Raw genomic sequence first — 19,706 nt, forward strand, 5'->3', positions numbered from 1 at the left:
GGTGTTCCTTCCACCCGCTCTGTCCTCTACCCAGGAGCAGGCGTCCTGTGTTACCCTCGGTGGGGCATGCACCAGATTTGTCTTCTTTTTGTTTTGTCTCGTTTTGTTTATATTTAAAGTTGCATCTGTAACAGAAAGAAAATGCTACTGAATTTACTTCAGCATGCCAAACAATTTAAGAGCAGCTGAGATATTTCATGTGTAATAGTGCGTTCCAGTTTTTGAAGAGCCATCTCCCTAAATCAGCTGTAACCCTCAAGAGACCGGCTAAAAGGGTTGTGTAAAACCTCACTTTACAGATGAGAACACTAAAGTGAAGGGGAAGAAATGACTTGCTCAGCGGCTGCCTGGGTGGTAAAAAGCCCCCACTGTGTGTTGATTCTAGAACATGTTACAGTTGTGTGTCGGAGCTCACCCAGCCCCAGAAGGGTGCTGCCTTCAGGGATATGGGGTCCAGTTCCTGCAGCTCGGGAGGTTCAGACAACCAGAAGAAAGTGGGGAGCCGAAAGTGAGGAGCCAAAAAGCAAGGGCTTCATTAGCAAGTGGCAGGCAAGGGCCAGTCCCCAGCCTCTGCACAGCAGGTCATAGCCCGGGATTGCAGCAGAGGGAAAAGAGCACACAGGAAAATTCAGGTAAACTTGTAGGTGAGTCAGCTTTTCCCTATGACTGATGGCAGTGCTGAGCTGGAATAGCAGACGAGCCCAAGCTCTTGAGCAAAATAGCAAGTGAAGAGAACGCTTACTAACAGCGCGATGCAAAGGGGTGGTCTCAAATTGGTTTCCCTCTGTTCCCCCATCCAAAATTTTGAAAACTATGTACCTCCTCACAAGTTTTTTAATTGATTCTATAAAATTTTTCCTAGGTATAAATGTTTTCAAAAGGTGAAATTTCTGAAATATTATAAATACTTGAACACTGACATTTTTTTTTCCAAGAAGCGAAATAGCACTCTTTTAAATGACTCACGTGTAACCCACACACTATGTGGATTTGATATCCATGTCCCTCATTTTCTAGATAGGTGAATAAGCTCTTCTTCACCATGAGGAATCTGTGCCGTGGTGTTTCTGTTCCACTCCCTTCAATCCGTGATGCCAAATGTTTTATGTTTGAAAATCTTTTATCAATCACCGAGTTGGTATCTCTGCTAAAAAATATATGTACAAAGTTTTTAATTTTTTTAATTTATTAAGAGACATGAGGTTCTAAGAGTTACTATTTTTCCTGATTGGGTTATTAAAATGACTGGTATTATATAATTAATGAAAATAACAAAACTACATTACAAATTTTGATGACTACGTATCAAACAGGTAGTAACAGGTTAATGGTAGCACAGCTTAGTGAGCGGCTGGGCATGGATATTACTTACTGGCTGCTAGGATGAGAGAGGGTTCCACATGAACTTTTTTGCTGTCTTTAATTTTTATTAAGACAAGCACCAAAGAACTTTGTTTATATAAGTAGATTATAAGAGAAGTCTTTTTCTTAGCAATGTCATTCCATTTTTAAAAAACCATTTGCAGCTATGTGCCCAAAAAATCACATAGTGGTCTATCATCAAAAGCTATATTTAATTTCTAACATTTTTGGAAGCAAAGAATTAGAAACAAAAGGATTTATTACCCAGTCAGCATTGTAATTCATTTTTTCAGTTTCTGGGAAATAAACCAAAAAGGCTCTATGAAGATCTAACTAGTGACTATTGATTATACATTTATTTTGTATATTTAGAAACTCTTTGTTTACTTTAATATATTCAAAAAGGATTGAGAAACTCTAAATATTGTTATTTTCAACACACCTTTGCCTATAAAATATCTTTTGATAAAAGTATTTAGCAAACTCAGTCTTTGTCATCAAGCCAATCGGTGAAATCACACCGAGTGGATTTATTTTCTAACGTAAATACACATGTGAATATGAATTCCAAAGAACGTTGTCAATGTCACTAAAACATAGACATCCACCTCACAAATGGGTTAGGAAAATCTGTCAGGATCAACGTGATATAGGCTCTCTTCATTTAACCATTTCCTAATGTTTAGAAAACTAGAATAAATCTATCTGTTCTTGTACTTAATTTGTAATAAAGGAATATTATATGTAGCTGAGTATGTTGTTTATGAAGCAATGAAGGCCCAGAATCCTTGGATATGCCTACGTGTGCGTGTATTAAAAGCCCTCTGGTTTTGGCATCTGTGAATAACTAAGTCATGTGCAATAATTCACAAATGACTTCGTTAATGATCAAACTTGCTACATATTTAAAGACAGTGAAAGGCATATATGTATGTGTGTGTATATACACACATACATATATATACATACACACACACACATATTTCTGATTCAGCAGCCAGCATGTAATTTTAATTTTTGTTAATAGGAGGTGGAAATAATAAATACTTTATAATATGAAATAGGAATAGTGTTGACTGTACTTGGAATAAATATTTCATTATGTGATTTAAAATATGATGGTAAGCAGTGCACACTAAACCTAAAAGGAACTATGTAAAAATTTTATCTGCAGATTTGATCCACTTCTAAATGGAGAAAATGGGATAGTCCCTGGAAATATGTAGGTTACGTTTAAAAGAATGAGCTGCTTCAGCTGTTGAAAATGTCTTTCTTTCCACCTAATGCTGAGCCCTGGGGACGAGGGTTGGAATTGGCCACTCATAACTGCTTACGTTAAATGCGTGGGGAGTGGGAAGGCCATTTCAGCATTCAGTGTTTCTTAGCCATTTTCTCTTTGTTTGCACTCAGACTCTCCCCCAAGAGCAGTGCGTTTACTGACAATAGTGAGGAGAAAGAAGAGGTTAAGCCATTAAACAAAACTGAGTGACAGTGCCTAGGATTCCCACTGCCATGTCCTGCAATGGATCTGATTTTAGAGCATCCTAATAAGGAGCAAACTTCCCGTATTGTCTCCCCCTGACTCACGCTTAATGGCCCCATCTCTAAGACGGGGAGGCACCTCCAGTCCTAAGGTGGTGTTTCCTGTCTGAGGGTTCCCTGAAGGAAGCTCCCTCCAAATAGATTTTAGAATTGTCCCTTGTTTGGTGCCTGGGATATGTTCTCACCCAGTATGAGACTGTGGCAAGTGAAGGGTGAGCCTTGCTTTTGTAAAGTAGAGGAAGGGCTGTTTTTTAAAGGGAATGTAGAAAAGGAAACTCTGCATGAGGCCAGGATCTAGCACTGATGGAAATGGAGGTTCAGGAATGGTTCCCCTTAAACTCATCCACACCTGGGAACCCTTGGAATATCACTCACCATGCCCTAGGGTTCCAAGGTCACTCGTGTCAGAGGCCCCGGGGGCTGCTTTTGACACAGTGAGGCTCCTGGGTGCCTATGGGGGACCCAGGGGCAGGCTGCTCAGGCATCTGAGGCCATGACTGCTTGGAATCTGTTGATGTCATTGTCATGGTGTCACCCAGCTGCATTTCATGGAGTCAGAGTCACAGCCGGAAGGGACCCTAGAAACCCTCTGGTACAGACCTCTGATTTAGGAGATGAGGAATCAGAGGCCCGAGGGCTCACTGACACGCCAGCTAGAGTTAGAACCCCACCTGGGGCATCCTTTTCAGCATGCTGTCTGGGTTCTGGGTTGGCGATGGATGACATTGACGAGAAGAGTCATCTGGCAGAGAAGCTTCCTGCTCCCAGCGTTTGGGCTCTAACTCCCAATTAGCTAAGAGGTGACGGGGACCCCAGGAACTAGCACCGCCTCGTTGGAATTGGTGGATATAGATAATTGATAGAAGATAGATAGATAGATAGATAGATAGATAGATAGATAGATAGATAGATAATCTTATTCTATATCTCAAAGCATCTTGAAATTATATTTTACTTTCACATATCAGATTTCATGTAATAATTGCTAATTTTTAGCAACACAGACAAGAGGTAGACTTATGGTATTTCCTAATAAATTCAGTGGCTTTTTCAGTAACTCAAAGAAATAAAAAAAATTATTGAGTCAGTCCTGTCTGAGTTCTAATCCCAGCTGCATCTTCTATACACTGGTGACGTTGGGTAAGTGATTCACTTCTGTGTGCCTCAGGTTCCTCATCTGAAAGCAGGATGATAATGGTACCTCCCAGTTACCTCACAGGGTTGCTCAAGCACGACCATTCATATAAAGCACTGTAGTAACATAGTGTGTAGGGACTCGTAATACGACATAATATTATAATGACTGAAGTATTTGAGCACCCCACCTTGGATAAGCAGAAACAGTGAACATTTTCGTGTCCTCCCTTTTTACTAGTCTCCTTTTTCTCCTCTTTCTCTTTTTGGTTCATTTGTAACTTTTCTCTCTTACCTCACGTTATTTTTATGCTCCTACAGTTTTGTATTCAGACCAGCCATGACCTGGGACACCGTGTTTCCCCGAAAATAAGACCTAGCCAGACCATCAGCTCTAATGCATCTTTTGGAGCAAAAATTAATATAAGACCCCGTCTTATATTATATAAAATCAGGTATTATATTTTATATTATATTATTATGTTTTATTATTATATTATATTATATTATATTATATTATATTATATTATATTATATTATGTTATATTAATTATAGATCCAGTCTTATATTATAGTAAAATAAGACTGGGTCTTATATTAATTTTTGCTCCAAAAGGCACATTAGAGCCGATGGTCTGGCTGGGTCTTATTTTCGGGGAAACACGGTAGCTGTCACCCCTCCTTATTACCCCTTATCCAACTTGGGAACATATTACTGTCATTCATACCCACTTCTGGATCTGACACCAGGGACTCGTCTTCAGCAGGATGGTGGGACAGACCACTAAGCTCACCCCCTGGGGGACATAGGCACCATGTGACTGGGGGGTACTAATGGCCTGGCTGTGGCTCTATCTAGATTATGTTTTACAGAGCAGGAAATCATGAGTATTTAGACAAATTAGTCTCCTCATAGTTCTTTTTGAACTTGTTTGTCCTAAATGCAGTTGCCATTTGGCCTCCATCAGAAGGCACGTCACTGGGAGGGATCCCCTTTGCCGTGTCTCGCAGTGGGGTAGCTGTGGCCACCAGCCCTGATCAAAAATGAAAAGCGAGTGGACTGAATCACTCTGTGCGGTCTGACCTCGAGAGGTGAGGGCAAATGAGACCAGCCTTGGTTACATAGGGAACCATGGACCTAAGCCGTCTCTCCCTGACACTGGTCCCAAGGCCTTTTAAATAAGCCACTGAGACTCTGTGACCAGTTGTGGTAGAAGGGACTAACCAATCTCGTGAACTTTCATGTAGGGTTTTATTAATAATACAGGCAGTGGTAACGCTTCAGAGGCCATGTTTTGGTGTAGAGGAAGCAAGGCCGTGGATCACAGAACCACGGGTAATGGGTACAGTCCACCCTGTACTTGCCAACACGATTCAGTGGAAGGACTTTGGGCTCTGATCAAACCAGCCTGTTTGAATCCCAGCACTGCCCCTTACTAGCAAGGTAAACGTAACCACATTAACGGCTCAGGAATGCAATTTGCAGTTTCCTCCTCTGTTAAAGTGTGTGTGTGTGTGTGTGTGTGTGTGTGTGTGTGTGTGTCAGAAAGAGAGAGAAATGCCTACCTCAGCAGATAGGTGCTCAATAGCTGTTAGTTTCCCCAAAGATTCACAGAACTGGAAGCAACCCTGAGGCATCCCTTACTCAATGCCTGCCTGTGATTAAGCTGGGAATTTACTGCTACTTCCTTAAATACTTCTAGACGAAGAAACTCCCGCAATCTCCTCCCACAAGGCAGTCCAACTTCCCAGAGCATTTTTAGCAAAGACATTCTTCCCAGCTCTTCGCAATTGTCTCCAAAATCAAGGTGTGGGCACCTTCGTATCACCCAGGCCCTCCCAGCTACTCGCGAGTCCGTACAGTTCATTCCTAGATCCTTTCATTCCTCCGATACTCTGGTTGTTCTGGGTGGATAGGTCTGCATCCCCTCCAAGTCCTCCACTCCCCATTTGTTACAGGATGTGGTCTTCGGGCTATAATTACTCTCTAGGGGAAATTAGTGGCGTCCTGGTCGGTCCTCCATACGGTCCTCCCGTCTGCACACCATCTTCAGGATTTCTCAGTGACCATCTCTGGCTTGTGCATATCTAGTCTGTAGACTGAAAAAAAATAAAAATAAAATAAAATAAATAACAGAAACTTAACACAAATTTTGTTCATTCATTCAACTGATATTCATTCAGCACTACCTGTGTGCCGAGTACTTTCCTAGTCAATAGATACCCAATAATGAAACCCAAACAGAGTCCCTGCCCTCTTACAGACCAATGGTGGCGACAGATGACATCCCCTGCGGGAATAATGAGGGTGCAGTGAAAGACTGGTGGGTAGTGGGGACATGGGAGGGGCCTGCTCTAGCAGGAGGGCTCAGAGAGGCTTCTCTAAAGAGGCAGCTTGACACTGAGACCAGCAAACTTTATGAATCCCAGACTGGGATTGACAGAGAATCTATCTGTAAGTGTCCTGCTTGTCATTGGCCCCAAATCAGGAATTGTAAGATGTACTTTGTCCACATTCCAAAGCCCAGCAAACACAGACCATCCCCCATTCAAATAGGTGTTCGTGCATGAATAAACATGCGAGGTTTCCCAAACTGGATGCAGATGGTTACAGCCCATAGCTGAATGGCAGTCCTCACCTGCCAATATTCACACGTAAGCTGAGTCTATCAAGTGTTACCCTGACACCCTGAACATGGAAAGCAAAGGAGGGGCCTGATGACAACCTACAGACACTAGACGAGAAAAATGGACTCTGATTTCCCACTGTTCATTTAGGAGCCACATTTTCTCAGATGAGGACGACAAAGCAAACCCACGCAAGGGAGTCGTAAATTAAAGATGCTGGTATCCGCAAACCCATCGCTGTTGTCAGGTCCGTTCTGAGAGCGCCACTGCTGCTGACGGATCAAGGCCTCCCGCGGTCCGTGCATCCCTCACTTAATACGAGATGAGACGTGAGTGGATTTATAGGAAATATAAGTGCGTCCTAAAAGCCACAAATAAAATGTCTGAATGCGTGCCCAGCTGGGCGCACGGTTTGCTCCACATGCTTGAGTGATGTGGCAGTTGATGTCTGCTGCACAGGAAGAGGGCTGTCGTGGGCGTCGCGGCCACTGCCGTGGGCCCTGCTCATTTATGGACATCACAGATGCAAGGCCAGTGCACGGCTTCTCATCTAGAAACTGCCGGCCTAGAAGCAGTTTTACAAATGTAAGGCATCTACCTCCTGGACCTTCTCATCCTTTTTCCTTTTTCTTTTCTCTCTCTCTCTCTCTCTCTCTCTCTCTCTCTCTCTCTCTCTCTCTCTCTCTCTCCCTCCCTCCCTCCCTCCCTCCCTCCCTCCCTCCCTCCCTCCCTCCCCTTTCTTCGCCCTCTCTCCCCCTTCTTCCTTCTTTCTCTTTCTTTCTTCTCTTTCTTAAATGTCTTCCTTTTCCATAATTCTTTCAATATAGAGAAAGGGAAAATAGTAAAGAAGCAACAAATTGGAGTGTAAACACAAAGCATTTGCAGAAGATACAGGTGTTAGTCAAAGAAAGCGAGGGGATGGGCATAAAGTTAACTTTCCTGGAATTGAGTTTTGTATTTGCTTTCTCAGTTGTTTTTTGTTTGTTTTGGTGGTGCTTTGCCATCAGCTGCTGCCTTCCACGTGGTTCCTTTCATAGCGACGCTGGCAAACTCATGTGTCTTATCTTCAGAGAAGCTGGTAACTATACTGGTATGATTACTTGATCGCCGCCTGCTTTGTCTGAGCAGAGTCTACATTGGTTTCTCCTCACCAGCACTCTGTACGATGAGGGCACTCATATTGACTAGTCTGCAGACAGGGAAACTGAGGCAAACCAACGCCTGCGGTCTGGCCCAACACAGGAGAAAATGGAAAAGCAGGGAATCGCAGGCTTTAGAAGTCTGGAAGTCGAGGCTGAGGAGTCCCGGATCTGGGCTCACAGGGGTTCATTCCCAGCAAAGGGTGGAAGTGTCCCTAAAGGCTCCCTGTTGTCAGTGGTGGGGGCCGATCCCAGCACCTTCGGAAACTGCTGAAGATGGACCCCCTGTTCCCCACCGCACAGTGAGGACAGGGTGCTGGCTGCACGCTCATGGCGATTTATCTGTTTGATTTTAAAAGTCGGGTTTTGAGCCTGTACCTGCCAGGCGCTGTGCTGGGAACGCAGGACCCTGACCCCCACAGCAGCCCCCGCCCCCCTGCATGTGATGGTAGAAGCAGCCATTGAGCACATGGCTGGCACCACTGCAGGCTGAGTGGGGGAGCCAGAGCTGGAACTTGAGTCCACTTAGCAGTTTACTCTTTCTGTCACAAACAGAATCAAATACTTTTTCTTACAAAAGTCAGAGGAGAGGTCATCTGTGTGGTGGTTAGGACTTTGGGTTCTGCGGTCAAAAATCATCTGGTCTGTCCTGTGTCACTCACTTCCCACCACTGGGGCAGGAGACATCAGTGTCTCCTTTAGGCCTCTGTTTCCTCGTGTGTAAAATGGGCATTTGAGAGGGGGACTAAGTGAGGTATGTATGCAAAGCATGTAACAATCTGCCCAGTGCATTATGCTCGGTAAAGGATCACCATTGTTATTTTCATTACGTATATATTTATTTATTGAACAGTTAGTATGTGAATACGTAATTCTGTATCCTTGATGTAAATGATGTGTTTGCAGTTAACATATTTTTAGAGTTTCTTTAATGTTTCATTTGTGAATTTGGGGGGTGTTTCTATGGAGGCAGCCGTAGGTATCATTTTCCAATTTATGCTGAAAGACTAGAAAACTCCACTGCCTGTACCTGGAAATGCCAATGTCGTTTATAAGCAAAATCAACCACTAAATGTTTACAGGGTCAGGCAGAGAGCGCCAAGGTCCACACATGGTGCAGAAGGAATTCTTACAGTGGTGCTAAAGTTCTAGAAACAAATACTACATGGGAGGCCAGGGAAAGAGTGAACTGTTGTTCACACTTCAGCTTTGATTTGGAGACACCTGTGAAAGAAAATAATCCTTTCCTAGTCCTTACTGGTTATTTTATTTCCAGAAAACATGCTTGTTATTTTAGCCCAGGCAATCGCCTTGGCTTTCGGTTGCCTTCTGACAAATAAACAGTGACACCTACTGGTTGAGGATGGTAATATTTACTCCCTAAGAAAAGCTACCATTCTCACTTGGTGTAGGATCCCCAAAATAATGCCGAGTGTTTTGATTTTAGGGAGCAAAGAGCCAACAGCGGAGTTTAAAAGCAGAAGTCAAACTATGTAGAGGCAGATACATGAACATAGACAAATTCACTTTCTGGTATGAAAATTGCTCTTTTCTCTTCCAAAATTGTTGTGTTTTTTCCCATAAAAATGAGCTTGTCAGAGCTGATCCAAGTGATTAGTTCAAGTGCCAAGTAAAAATGTTTGGCTTGAGTCACCTGTTTTTCTTCTCCACGTTGGTTAAACAGATTGGCAGAGACTGCTCCAAACACTATTTGTCTAGCTCATTACATATTAATATTTCTAAAGTCAATTTCCCCTTTCTGTAACATTGTTGCCTAAATATGTTTACTGATATGCAATGATGCCTTTTCAAATGGCATTGTCAACATTATCGGTGAAACCTGCAGCCTATCCTAGTTTTCTTCAGAATAAGCAAGTCTGGAGAGGATAACAGCTGGTCCAGGAGAGTCACGCTGTGACATCATGCTGGGTGCCACAGAACCTGTGGGGTAGAAAAAGCATGGCCCCGGGACTCAGACCCTCCTGGGTCCAAATCCTGTGGTTCCAGTGTCACTGACCCCAGGTGGAAAGCAGCCTAGGACTGGGTTTTGGTGGCAAGTAGATCCGTCTCTATTCCTGGCACAGACGTGCCTGGGGTCTTGTACTTAGGGAACTGCTGGGCGTTGTTGATTTACAAAAGCTGTCATTCACACCCAGTGTGTATCCTGAGCTTAGCACCCAGTGGGGCAGCAGGGAGGGGTGGTTGCCAGCCCAGATCTCCAACAGCTTGTGAAAAGTTGTTTAGCCTGAGTCTCATCTGTGAAAGTGCCTGGCTTGCAGGATCATTAAGATGATTACAGGAAACAATAGCGGTGTCACCCAGAACAAATGAGTTCCCGTGCCCTTTCCTCCTTGTAAGACACAGATCTCATTCTCAGAGTCGTGTGGAGAGGTAACTTACACACTTAAGTCAGATGAAATCAGTGAAGTATAGTCACAAAGTCATTGGATGACTTTTACACGCCTTCGGGAACCAGTCACCTAAACGTGGTGGATACCCAGGACCGTTCTAGCCTCACACCAGACCAGCGTCTGGAAAGGGAGCCGTGGGCTGTCTGCTGTCCAGGCTCAAAGTGAGTGAGCCTTGCCATCCCTCGCACAGCCTGCTGACTCCATCTCCCCTCGTTCTTTCCTCAGCCTTGCTCCTTGTCTATCTTGGAGCACTCGTCCCGAAGCCTTAGCCACTTCCCCTGTAGAGATGGCTTCCAGCACCACACCGCGTCCTGACCTCTCTCCAGGGCCTCCCGCTGGACACCTAGGTCAGGACATCTTCAAAGAAGGAAGGCCCCCAGACAGGTGGGATGGGAGGGTGGGGGTGACAGTGACAACCTCCAGAGCAGTGTCAGGGTATGATAGTGGCAACCACAACATTAAAAAAAAAAAATCCAAATTCAAGCCCTCGTCCAGACCTTGTGGCACCTTGGTGTTTTCTTGTCAGGCTGCGGGGAGTTCAAGTCACCAGCACTTGTGCAGAAGCCTTGGTCTGTCTTCTGGTCAGAGGCACAGGGCATTCTTCCTTGCTTGTATTGATGAGATTCAGGGCTGAGAGGCAGTACATAGCTGTTCTATCCAGCTGTTAAAAGCTGACAAGGAAGCTTGTCTCCAAGGAGGCAGCAGCAGGTGGGGTAGGGAGGGAGGACAGGACTTACTCCACGTGGTTCCCCACTGCGGTCAGGGGGCGTTGGCGCTGACTGGCCAGTCACGAGAGCGACCCTGGGTGAGTGTTTAGCGGCTCGGGCCTCCTCCACACACTGACTTGATAAATCTCTATCGGGTGCCACCTGTGATCTGGGGATTCGGGATACATCCATGATCGAAAGAAACAAAGACCGCTTCCCTCATGAGTTTACATTCTACCAGGGGAATAATAATTATGTGATCCAGGTGTTAAGAGTTAGCTAACTCTTTCTGTAGAGGGCGAGGGAGCCAACAGTGGAGGCTTTGAAGGCCATTGGTCAGTGTGGCACCAGTCAGCCGCTGGCTGCAGTGTGACCGTGGCCAAATGGATGGGCGTGGCTGTGCGCCAATAGAATGTTCTAGCATGGTTTGTCGGCACCTATTAGAGCACAATGATCACCACAGAAAGAGAAATGGAGGAGGAGGGAGAAGGGGCCAGCGGTGCCTGGGGTGGTGTGACGGGGAAGGCAGGTTGCAGCGTAAAGCAGGGAGGTCAGAGGGAACGAACCTGAGAAGGTGCGATGTGAGCAGAGACCCAGGAGGTGAGGAAGGCCGCCCAGGGAGCAACACCTGGTCCGGAGCCCATGGCATGTTCTAGAAGAGCACAGTAGCAGTGGGCCCAAGTAGGCAATGGGGAGAAAGAAAATGGGGGTGGGAGGGACACCTCGCTTTCACTGAGAGAAATGAGGCGTCACAGGAGGGTGTGAGCAAAAGTGGCGGAACCTGAAAGTGCTGCTCCAGCAGCCGTCCGGTCCAGCTGTGCAGGGGCAGGTGGTCTCTGGGAGACGCCGGACTGGTGGTGCAGTCGCCGGGACAGGACGTGGTGTGGCGTAGATCCAAGGGGCAGCAGCATTTCCTGAAGGATTAAATGAGGGGTGAGAGAGCAGGAAAGTTTAAACCCGCCAGGGTGCTGAGGTCGCTGATCTGCTGCTGGAGAGAATCGCAGGGCCAGGGCTCACCTGAGGGTTCCCTCCGTTCATTCAGGTAAAGGGCTCAGCACAGCGCTTGCAGCGTAGTAGCTGCTCAGTAAACATTAGTATCGTCATCGTCGTTACTGTGGAGCCATGCAAACCTGGATTTGAGTCGAAGCTAAATCATGTACCTACTACCTATATGGTCTCCAAAAACTCCATAACCTCTGAGTCTCAGTTGCCCACATCTAGGAAATGTGTTAAAGGAAAAACTGGGTACGCTTGCGTCCGGAACGGTTACTGTGAGGATTCAGGAAGATTTTCCTGGCACCGAGTAGGCCTGACTCATGTGATCACTCCTTTTTCGTGTCCTTTTGGGCGTTTTTTTATTGAGTGAGTTCGTAAAGCTCTTCCCAAGTGCTGACACGAGCTGCCTGTCCCTTTGGACCTCAGACCTCGGCCTTGTCACTGAGCCATGTGAATGATGTACTCACAGTACGTCAGGCCACGCCTGCCGTCATGTAAGAAACAGGTGACGTGGATGGTGATGCAGGCACCTGGCTCTGTAGAGTGGCAGCGGGTTCTGCATCTTGCCCTCTGAGGAGCTGCCAACTCCGTTTGGGGAGAAGAAAGTAAATTGTTCATGGGCCTAGCTCCTTTTCAAAATGAGTTTAATTTTCTGTGAATGGTAGGAGTTGGTATTTAAGACGGAAACCCATTAATTTACAGGCCAAGCATAATGTGGTCTCTGGCAAGGCTCTCCCCAGGCCCTGGGCCTCCCCCGCCATCCTCTACAGAGACTGCTGGGGAGGGGGGGCGGGGGGGGCGCAGGGAGGCAGTCACGTGCCTTTCCTGCTGTTTGAGCCTTGTACTTCATCAGGAAAAGATGACCTCACTGGGTATAAAATAAACAACTGTGTTCACACTACGTAAAGCAGATCTGAAGTACTGAGGAGAACACCATTTCACAGAAGAATAAAACCCAATTACCTGACTTTTTCTGTTTTTCAAAACAAGTCTTAGCCAAAAAGCCAGAGTTAATAACTGCATAGCTAGACTTCTAAGTAAGATTTTCACACTCAGTTATTTGCTTCAAATAGGAGATTGGGGAGCGATTCAGAGCGCTGTTTTGCATATCAGGGTGTTGGAGCAGAAGCTGTGGGGACCACTCGGGACTGTCTGGGGCAGTGCACCTACTTGAACAAGACGCCAGTTCATTCCAGCAGAATCAGGGGCGAGCAGTACTAAGGTGGAGGTGAAAGGACTAACTGCTTCCGTCCACAACCAGACCCTGAGCACAGCAGGCTGGGCATCCACACCCGTCATGTGCAGCTATGACACATGGAACCCAGTGCTGGAAAGGCCCTGCTTTGCTAATTGCACACAGAGACCCAGAACTTGGTGTTGGGCCTCCCCCGACCCCCATTTGTAGACATTTAGAAGCCAAGGTAACTGTTTGTGCCCCAGGGGCATTTGGAGCAAAGAGAGTGAAGGGGAATTTTAATTTCCAGCAATCCCCTTCCTTCACTGTCCTCCCCACCTCGTCTTGGAAAACGCTGTGAAGGATTCGATGTCCCCTTTCCTTGTCATCGCCCACCCTCCCCTTCCCCTTAGAGAGTCTTTGTCTTTGTTTCCTACCTCTGCCTCCTCAGTTCCCTCCCCCAGACAACAGGAGAGAGAGAGGAAAGGGAAGGGGACTAGGTGAGGCCCACCCTGTCTGCCTTCATGCTGCTAACGCCCTCCCTCTCAGGGAGCCTTGCCTCGTAATTAAAGGCACATTCTTGAATTGACTTGCTTGGAGCTGGGGTGATTCCACAACTCATTCGTCTGGCATTATCCTTGTCCCAGGAATGCCCACGCGCCTCCCTTCTCAGCCTGACTAGTAGGAAGGCCATGAATGGAAAGCCCCTGCCCGTTGGTGGATGGCCAGGCTGCAGGTGGCCCTGAGACCCGCACGGCACATTCTACTGCGGGCTTCCTTTGCCCTAGGGTGTCACAGCCCCTGGCCTTCTCGCCCAGCTCTCACTGCATGTCCCACCTCGGGGTCTGTCCCCACCGGGCCACATCCCTGGGCCTTCTGAATTCATTCAGTTAACCTATGTTGATACACTGATGAATTGCTAAAACCGCCATTCCTTCTTCTATAATATATGCAGTCATCTCCCCTTGTCTGTGATTTTGCTCTCTGTGGTTTCAGTTACTCACAGTCAACCATGGTTCAAAACTATTAAGTTGAAAATTCCAGAAATGAACAATTCATAAGCTTTGCATCGCAAGGTGTTCTGAGTGGTGTGAGGAGTCTCAGGCTGTTCGGCTCCGCCCCACCCAGAGGTGAGCACCTTTTGTCCAGCGTCACGTGGTCTAAGACCCCGTTTGTCACTTAGTCGACACCTCAGTTATCACATCGACTGTGGAGTCAAGTCACCCTTGTGTTCCAGTCACCCTGATTTGGCTCAATAATGGCCCCTAAGCCATTCACCTAACTGTTACTACAGTGTGTTATTATAACTGTCCTACTTGTTATTAGTTATTGTTGTTAATCTCTTCCCGGGCCTAATTTATAAATTATACTTTATCATAGGCGTGTGTGTGTAGGAAAAACATACAGCACATATACGGTTCAGTGCTATCCAGTTTCTGGCGTCCACTGGGGGTCTTGGAATATATCCCTGCAGATAAGGGAGGACTAATGAATTTTAAATGGACTTTTTTCTAGTGGAAGAAGACTCGGGCAGAGAAAAAGGAAAGGACAGAGGGCAGGGCCCTGGCAGTGGGGCAGGAGTGCGCATGTGATGGGGAGTCTTGCATGGACTTTCCAGATCACACTTTGGAGGCCACCATCCAGGAGGCAAAACAGGCTTCTGACAATGAAGGGCAGAGCTGGCCTAAGACACGTTCGTCCTCTCCTCAGGTGTCCTCAGTACCTGGTCTCCTATGTGATTTAGGTGCTTGAGAAAGTAACACAGCCTCCACAGCGGCCTGAGAAAGCTTAATCCTGAGATATTCTAGTCCAGCAGACAGGAAGTTGAATGGGGGCAGATATAGTGCATGTCTTTGACCACCGTTCTATCTCCAGTACAAATCACAGAAATAGACGCATGGTTGATGCTCAGTATGAATGTGTTGGATGGATGGATGGATGGATGGATGGATGGATGGATGGATGGATGGATGGATGGATGGATGGATAGGTGGATGGATGGATGGATGGATGGATAGATGGATGGATGGATGGATGGATGGACAGGTGGGTGGGTGGGTGGGTGGGTGTATGGATGGATGGATGGATGGATGGATGGATGGATGGATGGATGGACAGGTGGGTGGGTGGGTGGGTGGGTGGGTGGATGGATGGATGGATGGATGGATGGATAGATGGATGGATAGAGGTGGGTGGGTGGATGGATGGATGGATGGATGGATGGATGGATGGATGGACAGGTGGGTGGGTGGGTGGACGGGTGGGTGGGTGGATGGATGGATGGATGGATGGATGGATGGATGGATGGATGGATGGACAGGTGGGTGGGTGGGTGGGTGGATGGATGGATGGATGGATGGATGGATGGATGGATGGATGGATGGATAGATGGATGGATAGGTGGATGGATGGATGGATGGATAGGTGGATGGATGGATGGATGGATGGATGGATGGATGGATGGATGGATGGATGGATGGATGGATGGATGGACAGGTGGGTGGGTGGGTGGATGGGTGGGTGGATGGATGGATGGATGGATGGATGGATGGATGGATGGATAGATGGGTGGGTGGGTGGGTGGATGGATGGATGGATGGATGGATGGATGGATGGATGGATGGATGGATGGATGGATGGATAGGTGGGTGGGTGGATGGATGGATGGATGGATGGATGGATGGATGGATGGATGGATAGATGGATGGATAGGTGGGTGGGTGGATGGATGGATGGATGGATGGATGGATGGACAGGTGGATGGATGGAAGGAAGGAAGGAAGGAAGGAAAGAAAGAAGGAAGGAAGGAAGGAAGGAAGGAAGGAAGGAAGGAAGGAAGGAAGGAAGGACGTGTTCCCAGGCCACAAGCTTATGCCATGCTAAGCTTTCACAGGCAGCCCTGTGTTGCCCCTCCAGTCATGTCTGTCACCATGGTACCCAGACTCTGAAAGAGGGTCTCTGGGGTCTCATCAGCAAAGTAGAGGAAATAAATCTTGCCTCACAATGAAACTGGAGCTTAAATGTGTCCTGGAAAAGCTGCAATGGCTTATGTCGTCGCCTACAGTATTGTACCCTCACAATAAGGTCAGCTAAGGGGAGAGAGTATGTGCACACTGCTCTCTTTCAAAAAGCAAGGAAGTGGTCTCAGACGAAAGGGCCCCACCTCTCAGACACCAGATTTGTAAACCCCGTCAGGCCGTCATCCCAGTACCTATGTGTGGGTGATAAGTTGCTTTTTTTCTTTTGTTCTGTTTTAAGGAATCTCAAATCTTTCTGAGGATTAAACATTTTGTTAGTTCCTCGATTTATGTTCTTTATGTGGTGCTACTGACATCCAGACCCGTCATGAGAATAGGTGGTGTGTTTCCAACGGCACGTCCTCCAGTCCCTCCCAATTACTCACCAAGTCTCCTCGCGCTTCCCCCGCCCTCCTGTACAGTGGTACTTCCCCAGCTCCATCTGCTTCCTCATCTCCATCTGTACGGCCCTGAGGAGAGCCAGAGAGTAGGAAATTGCTTGCTCTTCCCCTCTCGCTAGCTGCCGAGCTGGCCGGCGGGGACCCAGGGCTCCTCAGAGCACAGGAGCAGGGCCTCAGGCAGACACTCACAGTTGGTCCAGGGGACCCCAGTCTCACTGAAAGGCCATGTGCAGCTGCTCATAGCTACAGGGTGGTGTGTGCCTGCTCCAGGCCAGGAAGTGAACAAAAACCTGAATGCAGTCGGTGAAAGTGGGGCTTAGAGCAGAAGCAGCACCAGCCACCACTCCCAGACACACACCAGAGGGGACACAGCGAGCCACCTGTTCTATTGAGTTCAAGGGCTACCCACTGCTCTTTGGCCTGTGCTACTTACACAAACACTTGGGGCTGCTGTGCCTCCGTGCACGTGCACACACTGCACCCATGTGAGACACTCACACTCACCAACTCGCACACTCGTACTCACACACATACCCACCCACTCACATGCATCTCACACTCACTCGTGTTCTCACACGTTCACCCACACACTCATACTCACTCCCACAGGCTTACACTCCCACACACATACTCACACCCATACCCACCCAGTCACTCACACACACACTCACACTCACACTCACACTCACATTCACCACCCACTGTCACACACTCGCACTCACTGTCAGATTCCCAGCCCACATGCTTGACCCAGGCTGCTTGCCCCCCACCGGTCCCTGCCCGACCCCCAAGTGCTGGAACTGACCTGTCCACCTCTCCAAGGGCAGTGCACTGGACACACCAAGCTGCTGACGCAGCAGCTCCACAGCGTGCCCAGCCGCTACACCTCGATCTTCGTCATCCTGGCACAGGAACCAAAAAGAACATTGCTGGCCAGCTTAGCCTTTTTATTCATGATACACATAAGACAGAATTTAATCTTCCTGTTTCAAATACTCCCTGAAATATTTTTCAGTTCTGCTTCTGAGCTGAAAAAGCAAGACAGGGTAAACTTTATGAGAATGGATCTGCTACTCAGATTTATATAGATACATACAGTTCTATTGATCCAAGGGAGCTGCAAGCACCTTGGTAATGAAAAAGAGGGACACGGCCGTGGAGAGCGTGGGTTTCTTTAAGCTGATCCTGAAGCTTGTAGGATAAGGGGGATCAGACTGTGAAAGAGAACCGGCTTTGCAACACGTGATCTCAAATAGGGTTTAAGCTCTTATCCCACGGATTGTCGTTGATTGCAGAACACCACAGCAAGGTTGGGGCTTCCTTTCATTTTTATAGTGACAGCCTTTTGTGATTCCACTGAACCTTCTGGCAATCTAAAAATATCCAGCAAGCACACGAGGTTTCTTTGAACTGAGAAGTGCTCTCAGTACGAAAGTCACTGCCTGTGCCTTTGGAAAGGGACCCCCCCAAAAAAGACCAGGTCCGTCCCACGTGAGCATATTCATGACCGGCAGCTCATCACATTGTCATGTGCCATTGGTGATTTATTCGTGAAGGTTTCCCTCTGGGAGCCGTAGGGCCATTATAACCTGGCACATTGGAGAACACATAATGGTCTGAGAGCCTGAGAGAGTTTCTCTTTCTGTCCAGAATGCCAATAGTATTGAAGGGTAGTCTCAACCACATAACCACAGTGCTTAGAAAACTGACTTCCCAGTCCCGCACCCGCAGACCTGCCATACGCGTGTGACCTACTGTGGGGACAGTGTGGAAATGGGCAAGGCCATTCCCTTTTGGATTTGGTTTCTTTCGCCATTGTCTAATATTTTATGTTAACAAAGTGACGGAAAGCAACATCGTTGTGAATTATACCTCTGGATTCTTTCTAACACCCACGGATGACTCGAATGATGCTGTATGGCTACAAAAAATAATCCTGTAGTCGTTTCTGCCAAAAGCATCCCCCGACTTTGCCTTCTTCCTCTGGTCCCGTCTGTATTAAATGTGCATCCACACTGCTTTGCTGAGCCTTCTGGCCAGTGGAGGGCATACGTCTCGTCAGCCCCAGGAGAGACCCCAGGCTATGGATTCAGCCAAAGTGTCTGCGTTAAATAAAACCTAGAAGGGTCTTCATTGTTACAAAAGCAATGCACGCTCATCATTAATAATGTCAGAAAATTGTAAGAAAACTAACAGGAAACAAAAGACAGCAGCCATTATCCCACGTAGCTGGAGGCAGGATTTTTGACTCATTGCTGTAGAGCTTTCTGGGTATATTACACACACTCACACACACACACACAAACACACACACATATTTTTTAACAGAAATGGGTTTGTGTCCATGCGCTATGTTAGCAGTTTTCTCCCCTTAACAATATGTCACAAACATCTTTGCAATTCTCTGGTGCCATGTTTAATGGTGACTTGACATCCATTTGTGAGAATGTGCCGTGATTTATTTAAATATGTGTCTTACAGAATGGTGACAATTTTCCTGTGGCCTAATTTTTTTTGCTGCACTCCTGATGTATTTTTAAGAAAAAAAAAAAATCCTAGAGGAGGAAGTTCGAGGGTCAAAGCATGTTTTTAAAGCTTTGCCTACAAGCATTTCCTCAGGTCTAAGAAGCATATTTTTATATATTTTAACATGTCTGAAATCAGGATAATGTTTTAAATCAATGAGGATGTTGACAATGGCAGTGTTTTTTTCTTTTTTTCTTTTGTCAAGTTGATACTAAATTGAAGGTGCTTTCTACAATGAATGTCATCTTAGAATTAAGCCATCCGGTACAGTGAAGTCACCTCCCAGAAAACAACTATACGCTGCGGGGTCTCTCCTGCCAGCAGAGTGGGGCTGGTCCACTTCCCTTATCCTCTCCTCTTTTCACCTTTGCCAAATGATAAGCAGTATTATTTGCTGTTCATCAAGTTAGTGCATTTCTATATTTATGATTCACTAATAATTACCATTAGTATATTTCTTAGAAATTGTCATAGTTTTGGTTTGAGTTTGACTCTCCCTAGTATAAAACATTGTGAAGCTATATTTATAAAAATAGAAAGAAATTTTGATGACAGACATAGCGTACTCATTATAGAGGATTTTATATGAATATAATTTACATTAAATCAATTTTAAATTTAAATTCCTCCAAAGTTCCATTTTATCAAAAATATCAAATGAACCTCAGT

General features: G+C 46.5%; 1 protein-coding gene and 1 long non-coding RNA gene across 3 annotated transcripts in view; one reads left to right on the forward strand and one right to left on the reverse strand.

Annotated features, from left to right (window-relative positions):
- Positions 1-19,706, forward strand: part of PRKN (parkin RBR E3 ubiquitin protein ligase) — a 1,116,534-nt gene that overhangs the window by 1,050,453 nt on the left and 46,375 nt on the right. The gene's annotated exons all lie outside the window — the stretch shown is intronic.
- On the reverse strand, positions 5,272-18,652 carry LOC141571732 (uncharacterized). Its single transcript, XR_012496812.2, has 3 exons — positions 17,317-18,652; positions 11,705-11,837; positions 5,272-6,138 (listed from the first exon to the last, which is right to left on the reverse strand). It is a non-coding gene; the product is annotated as an uncharacterized LOC141571732 (long non-coding RNA).

The sequence above is a fragment of the Rhinolophus sinicus genome, chromosome 2, assembly GCF_057876585.1.
Source record: "Rhinolophus sinicus isolate RSI-liver-muscle chromosome 2, RSI-T2T, whole genome shotgun sequence".
Classification (NCBI taxonomy): domain Eukaryota; kingdom Metazoa; phylum Chordata; class Mammalia; order Chiroptera; family Rhinolophidae; genus Rhinolophus; species Rhinolophus sinicus.